The sequence below is a fragment of the Phocoena sinus genome, chromosome 10, assembly GCF_008692025.1.
Source record: "Phocoena sinus isolate mPhoSin1 chromosome 10, mPhoSin1.pri, whole genome shotgun sequence".
Lineage (NCBI taxonomy): Eukaryota > Metazoa > Chordata > Mammalia > Artiodactyla > Phocoenidae > Phocoena > Phocoena sinus.
The window spans coordinates 11993130-12013201 of record NC_045772.1 but is presented as its reverse complement, the minus strand read 5'-3'; the positions used below and the strand labels follow the sequence as shown (position 1 = coordinate 12013201).

The window sequence follows — 20072 nt, the reverse complement described above, 5'->3', positions numbered from 1 at the left end:
TTTGGAAGATTCACATCTACACAGGTAGAGATCTACAGAAGGAGCAGGAGCAGAACAAAAGGTCAAAAACAGTACAAATACTGACACAGAACCTAAAACTCACAGCATAAATATAACTTGTGACAATCTTAGAACAAGTTTGGGATTGGCTTGAGTACTACTCAGCAAAAAACTTGCTTTAGTTGCGCCATTAGGAAGAACAGGGTTGAATTTGAATGTATTTTCACAGATGGAAAAGGAAGAGAAATCAAGAGCACATTATTTAGATTTCAAAAAGAGTAAATGATTCTTTCTGTCCTTAGAAAAACTGTTAATGTTCTTCTCAGCTCAATGCAGTCTCAACTATTAATAGATTCAAAGACCCCTCTTAAAAAAATACCCCAAAAGATCTTGTACTATTAACAAGGCTAAAGAAGGTTTAGACACAATGATAAGAAAGTTAAAATCTGTGCTTGCAAAAGAATGGCTGGAAGATAGCCTATGTCTATTTTCTTCAATATGATTGATATTAGTACAACAAATGCTTTCATTTTACAGGAAGAGGTTCAATTACAAGATCGCAAATTAATAAGACAATTCCTCACATGGCCAGGAAATGAACTTGCAAGAATAAATACAGAACTAGGAAGAGAACGTTTACCCTCTCAACCACAAGCGTGAGTCTCAGAGAATAGGAAGAAAGAAAGAGGATACAAAAAGGATAGGAAAACATGAAGTACTGCAAAAAAGATTTTTTAAAAAACCATGAATAGTATTCAAATGTGACTTGTAGTCACTATAGGAGAGATATGTAGTTAGTTGCGTGAATACATTTTTTCTTACTTCTAATAAAGTTGTTTTTCACTATAATTTTTCTTCTTTTTTTTTTTTTACAGATTTGGTGCAGACTTTTAAAATTATTTATTTAAAATTTTTATTTATTTTTTGGCTGCGTTGGGCCTTCGTTGCTGTGCGAGGGCTTTTTCTAGTTGCGGCGAGCGGGGGCTACTCTTCGTTGTGGTGCATGGGCTTCTCACTGCGGTGGCTTCTCTTGTTTCGGCACGTCGGCCCTAGAGCATGCGAGCTTCAGTAGTTATGGCATGTAGGCTCAGTCGTTGTGGTGCACGGGCTCAGTACTTGTGGCTCGTGGGCCCTAGAGCACAGGCTCAGTAGTTGTGGCACAGAGGCTTAGTTGCTCCACGCCATGTGGGCTCTTTCCGGACCAGGGATCGAACCCACGTCCCCTGCACTGGCAGGTGGATTCTTAACCACTGCGTCACCAGGGAAGTCCTTCACTACCATTTCTTATTTCTTAAATTAGTCATAAGAGTTAAACAATCCTCCACTGAACGATACAGACTGAAATCATGTCAGGTCCAGAAACTGATGCCCAATTACATTTCACTGGTATCAGAAAATATTTCGACTCTTAACACTGTCACAGGGAGAACAGATTGTGTACTGGCCACGTACGGAGGTATTGCTTTGATAGTCTTATATTTCAAGTTAAGGTCTAAAAAAACTCCAGCTGTGAAAGCAACATAAACGGATTCTAAACTGTAACTCTTCTATTAAGTTCCCAGGCCTGAAGAAGCTAATGTCAACTCATCACATGATACTCGATTTGTACAATAAATTATTGTACAAATAATTTTTTTAAAAAAAGAGTTAACCAAGATAAAAAGATCAGAGAGCCCACTGGGCCCAGCTGACAAATAGTTTTGGCTATCTGTCCTGGTTAACTGAGAATTAAATCCACGAGACTAGATGAAATCACTAAGTAAAAGAATCAAGAGAAGAGATCCAAAGACTAGACCCAGAGTATGACAACTTTAAAACTGAGAAGAAATCACCAATAAGATAAGAAGAAAACCAGGAGAGTGTGATGTCCTGGAAGTCAAGTACCCAAGAAAGTGCATCACAGAGGAAGGAATGATCAGCCACATTATGTTCTACAGGCAGGTCAGGTAACATGAGGACTGGGACCCAACCACTAGACCTAGCAGCATGGAGGCTACTGGTAATATTGACAAGAGCCATTTCAGTGGCAATAAAAACCTAATTGAGCGAGTTTAAGAGGGAATGAGAGGAGAAGAACTGGTATGAGCAAACAGAGACAACTCTACTGAGTTTTGCTCTAAGAGAAAAGAAAAGTAGCTGACAGAAAAGTGAGGTTAAGAGTATTATTTTCAAGTGGATGAAAGAACAGCTTAATGGCATGTTAGCAGAACTAATCTAGTAAACACAGAAAACCTGATGATCCCAGAGAGAGGAAAGAGAATTGCTGGGTCCAGGTCCTAAACAGGCTAGCAGAGATGGGACCTAGTACACAACTGAGGGGCTGGCCTTAGAAGGAAGGCAACTGCTTAGTGTACAGTAATGGGAGAGAGGGAAAGTTCACTGACACTGATGGTACAAGGTGGGTAAAGTGTGGTGGTGGGAAATTTCCTCCTGATTGCTTCAGCTTTCTCACAGATACTCTAGTAACTAAAAGATTTGCAGACAAAAGCCAAAGAAGGGATGATTTAGCAATGGATGTGCATTCTGCAGAGACTGGCCTAAAATGGCATAGTATCAGGGCACCCTTCTCACCTGCCCTCTTTTGGTTTCTGTTACTCTGAAATCTCTTGTAATCTCCAAATGGCGTTAACTTCTCCAAAGGGGGGTTGGGAGGACAGGGGACACACAAAGGAGTCACTGGTCCACAGTGATTCTGAAATCTCACTGGGCAAATAAATGTTGGGAGTTCCTTGATTAGGTCTCAAGGCTGTGGTAGGAATTCTCTGTGGCTCTTGCCTTTGAATCATCCTTCTTTTTTCAGGAAAAGTAGCACGTGTCAGCAGCTGAGTAATTTTCTCAGCTTGCTTCCTGCCAGAACAATTTTGGGGGTTCAACAGCTTCTTTTCAGTTTGAACTGTCTCTTCTCCTTTTCAGCTGTAGCTGCAGTGGGCCTCCTGTGAATCTCACTGAGATTCACTGCATTAGACAAAAGCTATACCCACAAATATCTTCAAGATAAGCCCTGCTCTACCTTCTCTCAGGCTAAAACAGTTGTAAGTCCTATTCCTTGACTGAAAGGTCTTCTGTGTGACTCTTAAGGTTTTTCTTAGGTTTTAACAGAAGGTTTTAAGCCACACCCTCAGCTTCATCTTTAGACCACGATTCTCCAGGCAGTGCCCTTGAACTGACTTTTTTTGTTTAACAGTCCTTTCCTCAATTTATTTCTCTCTTCTCATACTTTACTTCAAGCAGTAAGAAGAATGCCGGGGGCACCGTCAATGTTTTGCTTGGAAATTTACTTAGGGACATCTACCAGTTCATTAGGCACCTTTTCTGCTTTTCACGCAACTACAATCAATAGTGATGCTAAAATTTCTGCCACTATATAACAAGGATCCCCCTTTCTTCCAGTTTCCTTTCCTCTGAGCTTTCATGGAGATCTCCTCAAAGTCCCAAATTTTAGAAACAACATGTCCAAGGTACTCTGATTTTTCACTAACACTCTCCTCAGAGGCCACTACCCAGTTCCAAAGTCACTCCTGCATTTTAGATTTCTGTTGTAGAACCACCCCACTTTGGGTACCAAAATCTATAGTTGTCTATTTCTATATAACAAATCATCCTCAGGGGACTTCCCTGGTGGCGCAGTGGTTAAGAATCCGCCTGCCAACGCAGGGGACGTGGGTTCGATGCCTGGTCCGGGAAGATCCCACATGCCACGGAGAAACTAGTCGGTGCACCACAACTACTGAGCCTGCGCTTTAGAGCCCACAAGCCACAACTACTGAGCCCGCGTGCCACAACTACTGAAGCCTGAGCACCTAAAGCCCTGTGCTCCACAACAAGAGAAGACACCACAATGAGAAGCCCGCGCACCGCAATGAAGAGTAGCCCCCGCTCGCCGCAACTAGAGAAAGCCTGCACGCAGCAATGAAGACCCGACGCAGCCAAAAATAAAAATAAATAAATTGATTTAAAAAAGTCATCCTCAAACAACAGCTTAAAACATCACTTATTATCTCACAGTTTATGTGGATCAGGAAGCCAGGCAAGGCTGAGCTGGGTGCCTATGGTTCAGGGTCTCTCACAAGGCTGCCATCAAGGTGTTGGCTACGGCTGTAGTAATTTCAAGGCTGGACTGGCAAGGATCCACTGCCAAGCTCACTCACCTTGCTGTGGGCCCTAAACATCATCTCTCTGTCATGTGGGACTCGCCATAGCACTACTCACAACATGGCAGTTTGCTTCTCACCATGCAAGCACTTGGGAGAGAGCTGGAGAGGGCAAGCACCCAGGATGACAGCCACAGTCTCCTTATCACCAAATCTTGGCAGTGACATCCCATCACATTTGCCACATTCTATTAGTTCGAAGTAAGTCACTAGGTCCAGCCTATACTCAAAGGCAAGAGACTGCACAAGAGCATGAATACCAAGAGGCAGGAATCACTGGAGACCACCTTAGAGGCTGCCTATCACAGACTAGACGGAAAGCATTACCGCAGGCCAGTTAAGAGTACTGACTCTCGGGCTTCCCTGGTGGCGCAGTGGTTAAGAATCCGCCTGCCAATGCAGGGGACACGGGTTCAAGCCCTGGTCCGGGAAGATCCCACATGTCGCGGAGCAACTAAGCCCGTGTGCCACGACTACTGAGCCTGCGCTCTAGAGCCCATGAGCCGCAACTGCTGAGCCCGCATGCCACAACTCCTGAAGCTCGCGCGCCTAGAACATGTGCTCCGCAACAAGAGAAGACACCGTAATGAGAAGCCTGCGCACCTCAACGAAGAGTAGCCCCCGCTCGCTACAACTAGAGAAAGCCCGCGTGCAGCAGTGAAGACCCAATGCAGCCAGAAACAAACAAATAAATTAATTAATTAATTAAAAAAAAAAAAAGAGTACTGACTCTGAAGCAAAACTACTGGGTTTGACTCTTGCTTCTGTATCACAATATGAAAAACGAATCATAAAATAAGACAATAGTTGTGAAAGGACCTGACCTCATACACAGGAAGCACTTGGGAATTCCTGTCCCCTTTTCTCTTCCAATCCTAATTGTCTTTAACCATCTTGAGAATTTCTCTGGCATTAGATGTAATCTGTAAGCACCCACTACCAGAGCAGCATGGTATTGAACAACATGAAAAAATATTATTTTGACTTTCAATGAGTCCAAGAAATGTATCTTTAATAAACTTAATAAAATCAAACAAAAGGATAAAAAGAAAGATCTGGAATCAATGAAACAGAGCAGACGGGAATATACACACAACAGCAACTGTCTCCCCCACCCCACCCCAATCCTGGCATCTGCTTTTAAATTGTAATGCCAATCTTGGTAAAAAAATACCGTATCACTTTTTATCTAATTAGCAACTAAAAGTACAATAAAGAGAATAAATAAATCATTAAGAATGATTTAGATGCTTTTATTTAGATGTCAGTTTATCTGAGGAATACGGCATTCAACAATAACACTGGGAAGTAATATCATCCCCATTTTACAGATGAGACACAAGAGCATAAAGATGATGGGACTTGTTTTAATAACACAGCAGGTTAACAACTGACCAAGAATAGAACTGCAACCAGCATATGATGTCATACACGATGAAGCTATAATCAGTTCTTTTTGATTTTCATGGATATGGCGATCTGGCTAAAACGGCCAGTGATTAAGCATTCATCTCACACTCAGGAAAAATAACTGACAGTTATTTTGAAGAATGAAAGGCAGGCTTTCATTATTTAACCTCTAAATTAATGGTCTAAATTCAAATAAGCAAATAAAACACCATGTGAGTTAATATACAAATAAGGTAGCACAGAACCTACAGATACGAATTAAGTGGAATCAAAACCCAATATTTTAGGCTACACAGATAGTTCATTATACTAAGAATATCTAATTAACCTTTTAACTAATATTTGTGGAGTGTGTTCTATGCTGGCCTTATGTGACAGGTACTACATGTTACCTCATTTAATAATAGCGAAGGATGCTGAAAAAGCGCTTGTGAAGAGGAGCAGCAAGCTCACCTTCAGAGGAGGAACAAGAACGCTGCGCTGGAACCTGCTCACGAGTTTTTAAAGCATATTTAAACATACTTCCAGAACCAAGATGGGGAAAAGGGAGCTAGCGAAGGAAGACTACAATTCCTTAAGTGTACTTTATTCATTGCAAAAAGAAATGAAAGAAAATGTGTTTTGGGAGTTATAGGCTTCACTTCCCTATCCCCCCCATCCCCAAGCCAGTATGTGTGCTTTACCACATTGATTTTCTACCCCTTCAAGTATACAATTAAAATCTTAAAAAACGAATGTTTGCTTAAATGGTTCCAACTTTATTCCCTAATTTTACAACAACAAAATTCCATATTCTGGTTTGAAAAATGACAAAAGATACTTGTTTAAGAGTAAATGCCACATTAAAACGAACAATATTAAAACATACATATTAAGACAGGCAACTTTCTTATACAACTGGAAGAGCTTACCTCTCAGCATTCATGTATCCGGCCGTCATCTCTACCTAAAAATGTTATTCTCACTTCCAAACCCTGATCCCAAGGCCTTCGGCCTCATACCTGTGCAACCCTATAGTTGTTACCCAACAACTACCCACTAGCAATCGATCTCCCTGCTTCTAGTCCCTCCCCAAACTATTCTATCCACAGAATCTAAAACCAAAGCACTATTTTGAGAAGGGTAAATATTGCTGTACTGAAAAATTTAAGACTTTCTTATTTTCTGTAGAATAGTGATCCAGTATTCAAGATCCTCCAGGTTATCCATCAAACCATTTCTTTCTGCCATTCCTGTCTCGTCCAGTAATACTGGTCCCTTCACTATCCTCCAAACTTTCTTTCCTCCCTTCTTTTCACTACACAAATGTCCAATCAGTGCCTGCTCTATGCCATTCACCTTTCTAGGCGCACAGAATACGCCAGTGCCTTCATGGAGTTTACATTGTGGTTGAAGGAGAAAGGCAATAAGTAAACATACACAGCAAGTCAGATGGTGGTAGGTGCTAAGGAGAAAAATAAAGATGGGAAATGTTGAATAAAGGGGTACGGAATTACTGTTTATACAGGGTGCTCCTGATAATGTGACAACTGAGTAGAGATTTCACATCAACAAGGAAGTCAAGCAGGTATCTGCAGAAAGAGCGAGGAGGTGGGCAAAAGCTAAGGCCCTGAGGCAAGGGTGTGTTTGAAATGTTCAAAGAATGGGCAGGAGGACAGAAGAACAGGAGGTCAAAGACAGCCAGGGGAGCAAGTCATTTAGGGCCTTACAGGCCAGTGCAGGGCGTTTGACTTTTATGCTGAGTGAGATATGAGGCCACTGGAGAGTTCTGGCCAGAGGAGCAATGTAATGTGACATTTGAAAGGATCACTCTGGCTGCTGTGTTGAGAAAAGACTTCAAAGAAGGGGTTGGAGAAGAAGAGAAGCAGGGAGGCTAGTTAGAAAATTATTATAGTGATACAGGCAAGAGATAGCGGGTGGTGTGGCCAGGATGAAAGCAATGGGGCTCAGGAGTAGTTGTTAAGGTTTCGCAATCATCCTTGACACTGTATCTCTGCTTCTGCCAGTTCTCCATCTGACTTGTATCTATTTAGTTCTCCCAGAATCTAGCTTAAATTACATCTCCTTCAAGAAACCTTTCCCAACCAATCTCATCCTCAGTGATTACCCACTTTTCCCAGCTCCTGTCGACAACTGCCCATACCACCTACCAACTGGCATGTCGTCTTTGCTACAAGGTACAGTTATTTAACTTCTATGTCCCTATTTTGCCCCATTATCCTTGAGAAAGAAAATACTTTATAACTCTTGGTATCCTCATTTTGCTGCATAAAACAGATTCAATAAATGTTCACTAATAATCAAATGGCATCACCTAGAAATTACTATCCCTCAAAAGAAATGATCATGTAGCTGCCAAAATCAAAGAGAGGCCTGCTATCACCCAGGCCACATATCATCCGGGGCTACAGTCTGCAAGGGCTGCTTACTTAGCACAACTAGTTTCTCTGCACCAATGGTTTTCAAAGGGTAGTCTCTGGCCCAGTAGCATCAGCATCCCCTGGGAATGTATTAGAAATGTAAACTCCCAGGTACGCTCAGATCTAAGGAATCTAAAACTCTGGAGGTGGGCCCCAGCAGTCTGTGCATTCTGATGCACCATAAAGTTTGAGAATTATTGCTCTGGCTTACAGGTTTAAGTAATTACCCTGCTTTTACAAGAGATTTCTGGAACGATTCCATCCTGGCTTACATCCTCATTCACCTCAACCATCATCAGAAGTCCAAGGCCTCTGGATGGCTCACCCTGTACAGCTCTGCACAGCCACTCTTCTGGTCCCGCCTCTGGCTCTCCCTCGCCCTCCTAAGCCCTCGCGGTCAGGAGTTACCCTCAGTAACCTCTTCTATATACTCACTCTCTTCTCTGCGATGTTCCCTTCACCTTTTTTGCTCTAAAGGAAACCTGAGCGCTGCTGAGAACACTGCTAGCTGCTTCAGTAGCAGCTTTCCTCCTTCCATTGCACACCTCAGGCAGTGGCAAGCATCCTGCCTGCTTTCCAAGGCTACTTCTACCCTCCGTCCCAACTGCAGATCCTTTGAAACAGGTGTCGTCTGCCCACCTCCTCAAGTCTTAGCACAGGGCTCCCTGTCTTCATCTCCTTTATTAGTTTTGTCATTTTTGATGATCTCAACATCCACGCAGATGATTCATTAACTACTCTGGCCTCCTAGTTGCTGGTACTGTTCTAATGTGTTTAAGTGCCAACTATATTTTTTCACAACTTCACTGAAGCCACTGACCTAGAACTGTATCCCAGCACCGTCATCACCAATAACCACACCTTCTCCAAAATCTCAAGCTTCTCAAGCATTCTCCTCTCACACCATCAGGTTTGCCTGCTCTAGGAGTTTTCCCACGCTAGCATTTCTCCAGCCTCCTTCAGATCTCTAATCTACAGGTCGATCCTACTGCTTTTTGACCGTCCTACTCCTCTCCTCCTCATGTTCTTAATTCCCTCCTAAGCCAGTTTAGATTCTAGGGTCCAACACTATACGTAATTCTTTTCAAAAAGTCTTAGTTCCTTTGCCCCCTTTTCCCTTAGTCTAACTTACCTAGTAAAATCTCAGTTCCTGGTTAAATCCAACTCTTGCATCTAAACAACAGAAGATTGCTGGATAAAAATCACACAACTGACTTACCACCACTCACTCAAGTTTATGGCCACAGATTTTAAGCATCCTACACCTCTCCAGTAAGTTCACTCCCATTTTTTTGAGATGACTACTATTTCACCCCTTGTCCTCTCTCCTCAAATCTGTGGCACTTCTTCTCCACTCCCTGCACTAACGCTTTCAGCTGCGTTCATCTTACATGTTATAAGGAAAGCAGACACGTGCAGAGAACTCCCTCTTCTGCCTGAAACCAACGCCACCAGCCTATCTGGCTCTAAACCCACACACTCCGCCCTCCTTCCTATTAAAAAGAAAAAAAACTGCTTCTGGCCAATCCCTCTCTGTACGCTGGATATAGCAGACTTTGCTCCTGCAATTAGCCTCTTTCTTTTCAGCACCCTCAATTCTTCCCCTACTGGATCTTTCCTAGTGACAAAAGACATGTCTTGATATCACCTATCTTTTAAAAATTGTCTCTTGAATACACATGCCCATCTAGTAACTGCCCCAGTTCTTTGCTCCACCCCACAACTACACAATATTTCACTGTCTCAACATCTTCACCTACCAATTAACAACTCAACCCATTCCAATTGGCTTTTTTATCCCCATCATTCCAACTCAAACAGCTCTTACTGAGTTCACCAATGACTAACATCCTACCAAGGCCAATGACCAATTATTTGGTCTTAAGTAATCCAAACCCAACAACTTCTTCCCCAGAGTCTGTGATATCACATACTTGCCTTGTTTCCCTCCCACCTTACCCAATTCCAGTATCCTTTAGACCTCCAGTGAGAAGCCTCGGGGCTTCTACCTCAGCCTTATTCTCCAGTTACATTTTTTTCCCAAGGCTTTAAATATGCACTGATGAATCTCGACCTTATACCTTCAACTCACATCTCTCTTCTGTGCTCCAGGCTCATATCAAATTGCCACTGAACTTCTCCACTTGGATATCTATTAGACGTTTCAGACTAAACAAGTCCAAACCATAAATATTGTTTTTTCCTGTGTACTCTCTGTTCTGTTGCAAGGAAATGCCCCCTCCATTCTAATTCCTCAAACCAAAAGCTGAATAAGCCAGATTTCTCAAACCAAAAGCTGAATAAGCCAGATTTCTCTTTCATCTCACCACACACACACACACACACACACACACACACACACACACACACACACACACACGCGCAAGCCATCTTTAATCTTATCAAATTGCCCTCCAGAGTCTAAGCCATCACCTCTTGCTTCTTGACCTCCCTTATCACTTTTCGTAAAGCAAGTCAACTCTCCTGCTGAAAATCTCCCGATACCTCCCCATTTTTAACCAGAACAAAATTCAAAATCTCTACCACGGGACATGATCTGACCCTCACCTACCTCTCCAGTCTTATCTTCCTACGTTCTTTTTGTTCTCTACACTCCAACCACACCACCCCCTTTCTGTCCTTTGAATGCCCCAAACTCATTCCTATCTGAGGACTCTATTTGCCACTCCTTCTATAATGCTTTCCTCCCATAGTTTGACAAGACGGTGTTTCTTATCATTTAGGCCTTTTCCACCCTAGCTAAAGCATTCACGGTCATACTACCTTTTCTCTATAGCACTTATTAGTTTCTGAATTCATCTTGTTTGCTTACATGTTTACAACTTTCTTTTTCCAGTTACAGAATACAAACTCTGTGGAAAAGAACTTTGTCTCGTTCGTGCTCTTTCCCCACCTCTTAGAAAGTGATCAGCACACAGTAGTCATCAATAAATGTGTTAACTTCTTGAGTCTCATTAATATAATCATTTATTTAGCCCCTTACAGTTTCCTGAGCTTTAAAAATATGCATGAGGGACTTCGCTGGTGGTGCAGTGGTTAAGAATCCGCCTGCCAATGCAGGGGTCACAGGTTTGAGTCCTGGTCTGGGGAGATCCCACATGCTGCAGAGCAACTAAGCCCGTGTGCCACAACTACTGAGCCTGCACTCTAGAGCCCGTGAGCCGCAACTGCTGAGCCCACGTGCCACAACTCCTGAAGCTCGCGCGCCTAGAACCTGTGCAACGCAACAAGAGAAGACACCATAATGAGAAGCCTGCGCACCTCAATGAAGAGTAGACCCCGCTCGCCACAACTAGACAGCGAGCAGCAACGAAGACCCAACGCAGCCAAAAATAAATAAATAAAAAATTTTAAAATAATTTATAAAAATATGCATCAAACCAATTTCACTCAAAGTATAAATATAAATTCTGCAATAATAATAGAAGCCTCTTGTTATCTTTCTATATACAAATTTGATCACACCTGATCCTGCTTAAAATCAACAGCTCCTTGTTGGAATAAACAAACATCTTTATTCAGATAATCTAGGCTCTAAAATTCTTAATTTTCATCCATCACTATTCCACTCACCCCACACATACAAGCCACATGGAATTATATATGGTTCACAACATATATACTATCTCACCAATCTACGCCTTTTTGGGAAAGCAATGATCCTTTCCATGCCTCACCCACTCTGCCTGTCTATCTCCTCCTCTGTAAAGACTCCTTTGAACTCCTAGATGCTGTAAGCTCTTCTGTCCTCTATCTGCTTTGCCTCCTGTTAAATAGGCGCATTCTCCGTACTCCCAAAGCTAATCCCATCTTCTCAAAGCATAAGAGCAATCCTTTCTCTTCTCTCAAATACTCCACTTCTCCTTCTCAAATGAATTTGCTCGGCTAGCTTTTAAACATGACCCAAGTCTCTTTTATTTAAAATAAAACAAATAAACCTTTCTATGCCGCACATACTCTTCTAGCTACCCTCTACATCCCTTCAGAGTCAGTCAAACTTTTCCAACAACTGTCTACACTCACTATTTCTATCTCCATTTCCTTCTCCCATCCCCCCTCCGCCCCCAAACTCCTGAACTGACTCCATTCCCAGGATTCTGCCTTCATTAGTCCATCAAAACAACCCTTGCAAAGGTCATCAATGACCTCCACGTTGCTAAATCCATGGAGATATTTCAGTTCTCTCTTCCTGCCACTCTTTTATCTTAGTTTCCTAATGTCCTGGTTTTCCTTCTGAAGAACAAGCTCTCTGGAATCTTGTTCCCTGCCTTCTTTGCAGGTTCATCTCCTCTACCAGGCAGGTATCAACTCCTCTCCTTGCGCTACATTTTCTCCCTAGGCCAGTCTCATCTTAAGCCACTGAGTTTCAACATCATCAAATGTGCCCACAGCTTCAATTATTATTGCATGCAGGTTTCTCACAAATTTATAGTTTAATCCTCTATCTTTCCTTGTATTTCCAGACCTAGGTAGTCAACTATCTAAGCGGTATTTCCCCTTGAACATCTCAAAAGTTACCTAAAAGTACTAAATCCAAAATCAAAACTTATGATATCCTTCCTCTTCCCGCCTACAAAAACACTTGGACCTCTTCCAAACCATAACACCATGCTGCCGACTGTACCTTCAGCGTCTCTCTCAGGCAGTTCTGCTTCCTCCAGCACGTGCTATCACTACCATTCTCTGTCCCTTGGACTATTACTCAGCCACCACTTAACTTCTCTCTGTACTCTTACTCCTCTCTAATCTGTGTAGATATCTTTTTTGAAACACAAATCTAATTATAAACTCCACTTCAGCCTTCTCCCAATCCTACTTAAAGTCTTTAAATGGCTTTTCACTGCCAAGTATCTGGCCTCCAATGTTAGCTGAACTGAACTATGTCTACATTTTGTGATAACTCAATTTACTATTAAGTCTAGTTCTCTAAATGCGTAAACCAATTAGGATGACAAAGTAGGGATTAAAAAGTGAGCATTAAAAAAAAAAAAGTGAGCATGGAAAAATTAGCCTGACTACAACTGAATAACAATAACAACCGTCATAGCTGCTGTTATTACTGTCATTATGTTACATCTGCTTAGCACAAAATAGCTTCCAAAAGTAGATTATTTCGATACTCTGTTAGGTGTTAGTAGTCCATTTTAAAGATTAGAAAACCAATGCTGGAAAGGTTATACACTGACAAATGGCACCACTGAGACCCAAAACTGTTGTCTTTTGATTCACAGTCCATGATTTCCATGTTTCGTGATAAAGCCATCACTTACTGACTACTTGGTTTCTAAAATGGCTGATACACATTTTTCTAAGATTACTCCATTAATGCTCTCAAGAACTATCACATCCTTTTCACAACCTGGAAAATCAAGGTACATACAAGTAAGTAATGTGTCTCAAGTAATTAATGGATATGGAAACAGAATTCAGGTTACCTTATTTTCATTCCTCTACTCCAGCCTGTATCAGGCTGAATGGTAGCAGTGATAAACCAGACACTACTGAACAAATAAAAGAAGATGTTAAGTGTGATGTAGGAAGCTCTGAGGCCAGACAGACCAGACCAAATCCTACCTCTGCCAATTCTAAATTGTGTGACTTTAGCAAGTTACTGAAGTTTCTACTTTCTCCTCTGTAAAATGAAGATAACAGCTAATTCTCACATGTGTTGAGGACTGAAGTGTATATCTAACATATATGTTATCACTCAATAAACAATTTAAAAAAAACAAAATAAAAAATATCAGCTTCTCCCAAAAGAAGATAGTGTAAAAAAATAAACATTATACTCCAATAAAGATGTTAAAAAAATAAAAAATAAATAAATAAGAGCCATAGAGTTTAAAAAATATATGGAATTGAGTTTCCAGCCCTGCCATTTACTAATTATCATATACTCTTTCTTGGTCTCTTTCCTAACTTGTACAATACAGATAATGATTCCGGGCCCTTAGCACTGCTGTGAGGATGAAATAAGATGACATATAAAAGCACTTTCTTAACCGGACAGCATCATGCAAAAATCATTATTATCTGTGTACATACACTGACTACCACTGTGTTATAAACTCTTTAAGGGCATGAGGATCTTTAATCATCTTTGTATTTGTAACAGCTTGTAGCATAGACCTCTGCCCACTATAAGCATTCGTTAAATGTTGGCTGAACTGATTTACTGAGAAGACAGGACTGAAATATGACAAAACAACAGTTCAAAGTGAAATACAGAAGTTCATCCATATAGGATATGAGTAAGAGAGAGCCTGAGACCAGTCTAGCTAAGATCAACTCAGACGGGGAGAACACATCTTGACTTCTGGGAATTTAAATAAGTGGTCTACAATTTGGTTTCCTGGACATAAACTGTATAATTACCAAACAAGTAAGTTCCCTCAGTACAGGAATCGTATGTCTCCCTCCGTCTTCCCTGCCTCTGCCCCCCACTCTCTCTCTCTGCCGTCCTCCCTGTTTTGGACAATGAAGAGGAGATGGGGAGAATAAATGGCATAGCAAGTGCTTAGTAGTACTGCACCCCTCCAAAAAAAAAAAGTTTAGAAAAAATAATGGGGATGTTCTCTACCAGGAGGCAACTTTAACGAGCGTTCTCTAGTCGCAAGTACTTAAAATACTGATTAACGGGAGACCTTTCACGTAAAACTAGTTTGTATTTATCAAAGTTCTCCCTGCATGAATTCAAAGGCATCCTTCACATGCTAGAGAAAATGCTCTGGGGTAGTGAGTGGTCTGCTGAATGTTCAAACCAAAAACCTGGCTCGCACTGGCTATTTACTGAGCATCTACTATGTGCCATACATCACGTTAAGCATGTTTCATAGACTATCTCAAATGTTTACAACAATCCTGGGTAACAGGCATTATTTTCCCTATGTGATGAATGAAGAAACTGAGGTTCAGAGAGGTTTAGTGACTTGTTCATGGCCAAACAACTGGAAGTAAGAGGTGGGATTTAGACCTAGTGAAGTCTCTAAAACCCATATTCTTTGCACCGTATCATGCTGCCCCCAATGCTAGCAGTTTCACTATAAAGGAGGGTGACTCAACAGGGAAGTGGGGAGGAGATCTGACAAAAAAGGCATGTAACAGCACAAGTCGGCATTCTATCTCAGAGCTCTAGACGCACAGAAGCAAATTAATGAGCCACATCCAACTACACAACCCAAATACCTGGATGAGCTGTAACTTCCACTTTTCAGCTCTGCAGGTTCTGAGAATGTCCACACTGCTCAGAGGTACTGACAACTAAATACAGTTCAGCAGTTTTTCTAGAATGCTTAGAACAGTACCTTTAAGTCACTGCTGGTACCAAACCAAGCAGGCAATGGAGGTGATATATGCTTCACAGTTCTCTCATGCTTTCCAGACACTAACCTTTCCTGCACAACTGGGTGTCTTCCTGGCACACAGCTACACAAAATTCACTTCCCAGAACTTTAGAATTAGAATAGATATCCTAAAGATGCGGAAACTGCGGTCAGAAGACTCAAATGACTGTCCAGTGTCACCTGGCTGGTTACTGGCCTCGATAAAGTTCTGACCTCCTATTCCTCGCCCAGTAAGTTTTCTCCACAGTAGCCCCTCAGTGCCTCCCCCTTAATGCTTGACTACTTTGATTTCCTTCTCTAAGGAAATGCCCTCGATGTCACGTAGCTATGGCTCCTTCTGGACATTTTCACTGAATCCAGCAAATGTCTGAGGCACTGGGCCCGACGATGCAGATTGTGAAGAGATAGAGCTGACACGTTTTTTTTCCCTCTACACAGTGCTGCCCCATCGTTCAGGTGTCATGGCACACATAGAAAATGGTAGTATTTTTATGGCACAAAGTGGCAAACTAGAGTACACAGGGACCAAGTGACCTGGGGAATCCTGGGCCCCTCCTGGCTGCTCCCAGGGTTGAGGGGAACAGTTAGTTATCTTGGCGTACATGTGTCTCAACCCAGCATGTGGTACTCTGGCTGGAAAGCTCTGTTCTGGGGCTAACAAGCCAAGGGGATTGAGACAAATTTACAAATAACTGTAATATAAGGAGGAGACTGTCACTGTCTGCTCTCACCAAACATAAATGAGTGGAAATGAGACTAATTCAACTTGCTTCCTTTTATAACTTCTCTTCCAAACAAATCAAAAGACAGAATAACCCATCCTCTGGTTAACAGGTAGTTCATCAGTCCCACCAATGAGGCTGCAAAGACCCTAGACACAGATGCCTCATTCAGAGATGGAAACTACTTAAAGGACATAAGTGTGTCAGAAAAGTTCTTTGACTTCTTCCAAATACTACAAAAATAAATCAACGGAGGGGAGAAAATCAGATTTCAAGGTCATATTCAGATATGAAAGGGGAAGCAGGAAAAGCAGCCCCTACACACACACAAGCTCCATTTCCATAAACCTAGTTAAAATTCTGCCGTCTGATACTTATAAATCTAGTCCACCTGAGCCAAGTAGGTTTCCGCGGTTCCAGACATCTAGGCTGAAGGGCAAAGGGCAAAGTGAAACCTTCAAAAGCTGGCTAGTAGCCAAGGGCATCACATCTAGGAGGCTCCCTTGGCAACACACAACAACTGTCTTCTCAAGTGAAGACACTGCCATCTTTGCAAAGGACTATAGATGTTTTCACAACTGACTGCAGGGGTTTTCTTCCCCCCTGTATTACTTTCCTCCTCATTCTCCTAAAAGTTACCACATTTCATGATTTAAACGTCTCTCTAGTCCCAGTATGTTTCCCTCCATCCCAAATTACAACACCAGAGTTAACAATAAATTAAAATAATGTACGGTATTAAGTTCCTGGCAAATATAAGATGGTTTATAATGCCTGGTTATTAGTTACCATTCTAGCTGCTACAGACGTGGTTCCTAACCATGGGCAAGTCACTATTTGTGACAATATTACTTCCCTCATAAAAGTTTAATAACAACAGTGACCTACTTCACAAGACTACTGTGAAGGACAACAAAAATTACTAGATAATAACTTTCAAAGGCTAATTCCTAATTAAGAATCATACCACCTACTGGCTCTCAACGTCTGAAGAGACGCTTCGTTGTCAAGGCAGTGTCCCCCAAACAAAACACAGCCAGGCCCTGACCCACCAGGAAGACTGCAGCTCCTGGGATGACCAGCTCACTTCACCTGCCCCATGTGCCTTCTCCAAACCTCCCAGGCCCGGAGGATGGCACTGCACTGGGCGCTCAGCCCTTGCGCTAAGTCTAACAAGGTAAACAACGTTCTATTAAAAAACAAAAAGAACAAAAACAAAAACACAACCCAATGTCGCAATCAGGGCCAGGCTTTAAAACCCTCACACCTGTGAGGAGAAGGGGCTGTGGCAGCCCGTGCTCCGTGGGGAAGGCCATTTGTGCAGGAGCAGAACCTCGCAGCTTTCCACTCCTTATATGTGCAAGTGCAAGCCCTCACCCGCAGCACTCTGTACTCACCCAGAGGTACATCATGTCAAGACCGGCTGCTCAAACTCAGCGGTCAGTTGATCCTGGGCTGCAAAAAGGCCCTTCAGTGGACTGTAGGTAAAGGAGGTGCCAGAAATGGGGGGCCGAAGTTTGGGGTGGGGGAGAACCCCCCAAGTCACTTGAGTTTAAAAAATCTAAAACCGACCCGTCTCCTCCCCCCTCCTCCCTCCTCTCCAGCTGACTGTTCTGTTGTTCTCTCTCCTCCCTCTCACCCTCCCTCTCCCTCTCTGGGAGTTCCCAGCCCCGTGTGTCTGAACCCGAGTGAACAGCACACTCGCTCTGTATTTGCCTTCAGGGAATCTCTCTCTGTCATTCTACTTCTAGAAACACAATCATCACTCACAGAGATTATTGCAAAAGGCAGGGATGGGCGGCGTTAGTAATAAACCACCGGCACCAGCTTCTAGTAGCTAGACCTCAACTAGTGTAAGAAGGGTTCTTTAAATACGAGTGAAGCAATCAAAAAAACTCTGCCCTCCAAGATCAAGGGGAGTGAGCCAAGACCCCTCTGCCCCAGTTCTTCTGGAGCCCCTTGCAGAAACCAAGCGTGAACAGAGAACCTGCTTGGCACCTACATTCCCTCCCTGCCAGGTCAGCCTTATGCCACTATTCTATAATAATTCACTAACATTCTACCAATCATAATTCTGAATCTTAGAAGATTTTAAAAACTAGGAAAAATTATATATAAGCTTGAATAGGTTTCATCTTTTGTATTACTACCACCCTAGTTCACGATAGAGCCTCCCCTCTAAAGAGAGGAAAAAACAAGGGGTTTAGAATCAAGTGGATTTTGAGCCCTACCACGTTGTAGATTCTTTACTAGGCTCAGGTATGGGGCAGTGTATGAAGCCTGGGTTTGAAATCTGGGTCTATAATTACTATCACCGTGGCCTGGGGAAAGTTATTTAATCTGTCTAGGCCTCTGTTTCCTCAAGCAAAAACCGGGTATAACACTCCTTTCAGAGCTGCTGCAATTACATCGAATGATATCACCATGTAAACTATCTGCCATGTCCCTGGTGACCATGATTTCTAATTTAGTTCAGTTCAAACATTTACTAAGTTCCTCCTATATGCCAGGCATATTTTTGTCCATTATGTTCCATGGTAAACAACAAGAATTATCTAATCATCTGTCCTAGTGTTTTTTTGTGTTTTTTTTTTTGCAGTACGTGCGCCTCTCACTGTTGTGGCCTCTCCCGTTGCGGAGCACAGGCTCCGGACGCGCAGGCTCAGCGGCCATGGCTCACGGGCCTAGCTGCTCTGCGGCATGTGGGATCTTCCCGGACCGGGGCAGGAACCCATGTCCCCTGCATCAGCAGGCGGACTCTCAACCACTGCGCCACCAGGGAAGCCCCTGTCCTAGTGGTTTTTCTTCAGAAACTAACTGACTTCTCCTCCATATGCCAATGCCCATGCTCTTTCCTTACTTCCCTACCCATTTTTCCATGTTCAAATCCACAACCCATCCCAGCTGTAAGTGCTCTCCCCTCCTCTGTAGGCCTGGTGTCTGTAATGTGGCATTCACCACTCCTGCCAGTTACTGTTACAGGCACTTACCTGTACCTACCAATCTTACCCCACTTATTCACATTTTTTCAGGGCAGGGTTCATCTCTTTTGAGCCATGGAGTCTTTTGCACGGTACCTAGCACACAGTAGGTGCACAATACATTCTCAGAGGATTGTGCGTTTTGAGGAATATTTTATTCCTTTAACTTGTTAAAGGAAAAACAAAATAAAAACAAAAACAAGAGGCCTTCCACCTTCCAGCTGCCTCAGGGTTCTGTTCCCCTCAGACATGTTGAAACAGCTCTCTCCTGCTCATAAAATATCCAAGTAAGGTCTGTGAGTCTCACGTTCAAGGCAGGCCCGACGCAGGTACGAGGTACCTTCCCTCTCCCTACCTGACACTTGCAGCTGTAGAGAGAGCTCTGTCTCCTGCTACGGTGGGGTGTCTTTTTCTCTCAGAGTAGAAGTGAAGTCATTTTTCCTTTTCTTCCACACTAAATACGTGCCTTCCGCAAGAGCTTAGACCTCTTCCCTCCTCCCACCTCAAACTCCCACTTGTTTACACTCAGAGAGGTGGGGCAAGTATTCTTCTCAGCCTCACCCAAACCTTTTCTTTTTCTTTATGGAGAACTTCTTTGCTTCGTCTGAAGTCAGGATTACCTCAGTTCCAGTACAAAAGAGGAGTAAGAACTTCCAAGTCTAAAACGGAGACAGCCTTTTTTCTAAAATGGGAAAACAAATCTCGGCTTTCTATAAACTGTTACTTAGCGTCTGTTATATAATCAATTTTTACATGTAACTTTCCCCTCTAGTCTCATAGCCCATGCCCTAAATCTTAAGTCACCAGGCTTTCCTATACTCCATTCTAAACAACTGTATTAAAATCACACTGTGAAGAGATTATAGTCCTTTCAAACTCTTTGAAGACACAAAATTGTATGGTGCCGTGGGCCCGTGGGCCCGGTTTTGATCCCTCGTCGGGGGACTAAGATCCCACAAGCTGTGTGGCGTGGCCAAGGAAGGAGGGGGAGAAGGAGACACAAAATTGTTAATACTCATTCATT

General features: G+C 42.7%; 1 protein-coding gene and 1 pseudogene across 17 annotated transcripts in view; one reads left to right on the top strand and one right to left on the bottom strand.

The window, feature by feature from the left end:
• Positions 1–20072, bottom strand: part of RBFOX2 (RNA binding fox-1 homolog 2) — a 260315-nt gene that overhangs the window by 126188 nt on the left and 114055 nt on the right. The gene's annotated exons all lie outside the window — the stretch shown is intronic.
• On the top strand, positions 1347–1524 carry LOC116760201 (annotated as a pseudogene).